The sequence below is a fragment of the Crocuta crocuta genome, unplaced genomic scaffold (assembly GCF_008692635.1).
Source record: "Crocuta crocuta isolate KB4526 unplaced genomic scaffold, BGI_CrCroc_1.0 scaffold290, whole genome shotgun sequence".
Taxonomy (NCBI): domain Eukaryota; kingdom Metazoa; phylum Chordata; class Mammalia; order Carnivora; family Hyaenidae; genus Crocuta; species Crocuta crocuta.
Genome location: NW_027527429.1, coordinates 2,094,733 through 2,098,443, shown reverse-complemented (window position 1 = coordinate 2,098,443; position 3,711 = coordinate 2,094,733). Strand labels below are relative to the sequence as shown.

Here is a 3,711-nt window from a genome sequence, read left to right as displayed (position 1 = left end):
TCCCGTCCTCGGGCCCCCCCCGCGGCACAAATCCCAGCCGCCGCTGCTCCGGGCTCTCTTCCTCTCATAAAAGATATTCCTGCTTTTAGTACAAACTTTGTTTCTTTTTTCCCCAGCCGCCTGCCAGGTTCAAAGAACACAATGAAAAGTATCTTCCTTTAAAAAAAAACAAACCACCAAGCTGAAAAATCCGCGCTAAATTCCCACCAGGGAGAAGGTGCTCCGCTCTTTCTGGAACATTATCTCCTCTCCTGTCTCCTCCTAGGTTGGACAAACGTCTCCTGCGAGAGGCACCACCGCCCAGAAACACGCACCCACACCGCGTGGCCTCGCACGTTTGCCGTGACCGGGTCGCTGGAGCCCTCGGGGGCCTGAGGACAGTGACACCCCCCCCCCCCCGGCTGCCCAGGCCTCACCAGGGACTGCAGGCGTGTGCCGGGACGCTGGGCTCCCCGGCGGTGAGGGTGCTGCCCCCAGCCTGGGCTCTGAGGTTCTCTTTCCTGGAGTTCCCAGGCTGCATCTGGGGAGCTACCAGAAGGATCTGAGGCAAGGGCCCCGGGGCCCCCGCGGCCGAGTTTCTGCCCCTCCCCCATCCTGCCTCCTCTCGGCCCCCGTGCCCGCCTGCCGAGGACAGCAGGGACCCTCCGTCTCTCCAGGCTTCGCGGCCTTCCGGTGCCTGAGACACCTGTGTTAGCAGTCTTCTCACTGACGCCCTGGGACGCTGGCCCCCTGAGCAGAACCCCCCCCCCAAGGCCATCTTTGAACTACAAGGGACCCAAAAAGCAAAAGGAGCCACCAGAAAGCCTGCTGACCCCGGAGGCGGGAAGCTGGACACTGAATGGGCTCCTCCCCCGATTTGCCCCCACTTTGGACAAGGTCATTAACCTCACTGACCTCCAGTCTCCTCGCCCGGGGCCTGGGGTGAAACCCAGGAGCGCCTGTCCTGCTTCCCGTTAAGACAGAGATGAAAATCCTCAAAAACACAAAGCCTGGCTGGCCCACGAGAAACTTGGTGTGTGGCGTGAGGTCAGCGCAGGGCTCGTTTTGTGCACATAGATATCCGATTTCTCCAGCCCCGTTGCTAAAAGGCCCTCCTTTCTTCCAATGAATTATCTTGGCGTCTCTGTTAAAAATTGTGACCATTTCTGCTTGGGCTTTTTCTGGGTTCTCTCTTCTGTTCTCTGTGTCTGCGGGGTTACCTTATGCACGTGTTACGGTTTTATTTCTGTAGTTTTATAGAAAGCCCTGAAATCATGTGGGATAAGCCCTCCAAGTTTGTTCTTTTTACTTTTTTCCCCCAAAATTGTTTTGGCTATTGTAGGTTTTTGTCCTTTTTATAGAAATATAAACTCAGCTTTGTGATTTTGACTTCAAATGAAGCTGCTAGAATTTTTATTGAGGTTGCATTAAAATATAGATCAGTTTGAAGGGAATCACCATCTCAATATTATTGAATCTTCTGATTTATGAACAGGGTATAATATTCCAAAAGGTAGAACTCATTTGATTTCTGAATATTTTGTGCTTTTCAACACAATAGTCTAGTACATTTTTTGTTAAACTTAATCACAGTGTTTTATAGTTTATATATGGATGAGACGTGGTGATTCTTTAAAATGCAATTGGAGTGTTTACCACAATGACTGAGTTGTTCAGGATATATTTGTGGCAGAAGACATCTTTTCTTTTAATGTTTATTTTATTTTTGAGAGAGAGAGCGAGAGAGAGAGAAAGAGAGAGCATGAACAAGGGAGGGCCAGAGAGAGAGAGGGAGACAGAGAATCCGAAGCAGCTCCAGGCTCAGAGCTGTCAGCACAGAGCCTGACACGGGGCTCAAACTTGGGAACAGTGAAATCATGACCTGAGCCGAAGTCGGACACTCAATGGACTGAGCCCCCCGGCGCCCCTGTGGCAGATGACATTCTTGACTGTGATTGCTCACCTCTGCTCCCAGGCAGGCAGGTAGGCACCGATGACTTTGGGCATGACCCTGTGAGTCACTTCGGTCAATGGGCTGTGAGTGGTCCTGACCTGTTGCTGTAACCAAACAAGGTCACACCAGCCCTCATGTTCCTGGGGCCTCAGCCAAGGGCTGGGATGACCCAGAAAGGGACTCCTTCAGCTGGGGTCCTGGACCGTGGAGACACAGAGCAGAGACCCAGCCCACGTGGAACATGAGCAAGGCGTGAGATCCCCGTAAGCCATGGGCATTGGAGTTGGCTTGTTACGTGAGCTCACCCAGCAAGAGCTGACTGATACAATATTGGAATCACCCACGGATAAATGTTTGATATGATTTTTTTCCCAATGGGGTGTTTATTCCTAGATGAGATAGGTAAAACCTATTTATTCTGACTTCAGTTAATCTGAATCTTGTTTCAGAAAATAGTTAAAACTTTTTTCTTGTATTAAGAAAAAGATAACATACTACACCTGCTGTCAGATCAATTAATTTTGGCAACATATACTGTTCCTTTATTAAATGCATAGACAAAGTCTGAGCATAATTTGTAATAAAATTTTGCTTTTTATGCTTAACAATTATCATTATTTATAATATATTCACCTAATTTAGATGATCAGTCACTAACAGGAACTGCAATGATTTTTTTTTTTAATTGTGTTAAGTTTTTAACTTTAGCTCCAGTGTAGTTAACATAGCGTGACATTACTTTTCAGTGTGCAACAGAGTGATTCAACACTTGTATCCGTTACTCAGTGCTCACCACGGGAAGGGTACTCCTTATGCGATGATATTTTAATCCAGAAGAAAGAGTTTTAATCTTTAGAGCTTCGTAGTCATGGGCAATAAATGACCTTCAAAACTGCAGTATATATACATTTGTTTTTTGATGGGAATTTCGGGAAAGAATATAACAGGGTGATGCGTCAAAGACTTTCCAGAGGAAGGTACACCACGTTGAGGTAAACCTCGGTGCAGGGACCTCAATGGGTCGGAGTGGAGGAGGAAGAGGAAAGCATGCAGACTCTCCGATGGGTGGAGCTTGTGAGGCATCTTCTAAAGGGACTTTAGCAGGTGCAATTCCTCATGACATTTACATTCGAATGAATACATTTAAAGAGTAAGGCAACGGTTTCTTTTTATATCTATCATTTACAATGTCCCAGAGTGATAGATGTTGCAGCCTTTTAACACATGATGAACACTTTTATTTTATGTTTATTTATTTTTGAGAGAGAGGGAGACAGAGCGTAAATGGGGGAGAGGCAGAGAGAGAGGGAGACACAGAATCCGAAGCAGCTCCAGGGTCCGAGCTGTCAGCACAGAGCCCGACGCGGGGCTCGAACCCACAAACCGTGAGATCATGGCCTGAGCTGAAGTCGGACACTTAACTGACTGAGCCACTCGGCGCCCCTGCTATTTTTTTTTAAGTATTTTAATTTACTTTAAGAGAGAGAACACAAGCAGGGGAGGAACAGAGAGAGAGGGAGAGAGAGAATCCCAAGCAGGCTCTGCATTGTCAGCACAGAGCCCAATGCGGGGCTTGAACTCACAACCTGTGAGATTGTGATCTGAGCCGAAGTCGGACGTTCAACCGACTGAGCCACCCAGGTGCCCCATCACGATCGAAACTTTCATATGTAAACTCAGAATGTATGAACCGTACACAGTTTTCCCAAATTCTTTAAGAGAAAAGTTTAGAGCCACGAATCCAAAGCCTGCGGCCACAGCCAGGACGAAGGACCCAG

General features: G+C 47.8%; 1 long non-coding RNA gene across 1 annotated transcript in view; it reads left to right on the top strand.

The window, feature by feature from the left end:
* LOC144226143 (uncharacterized) overlaps window positions 1-2,823 on the top strand; it is an 8,798-nt gene extending 5,975 nt beyond the window's left edge. The window contains exon 3 of the long non-coding RNA XR_013333537.1: window positions 266-2,823. This is a non-coding gene — a long non-coding RNA (uncharacterized LOC144226143). The remainder of the gene's footprint in view (window positions 1-265) is intronic.
* The last annotated feature ends 888 nt before the right edge of the window (window positions 2,824-3,711 follow it).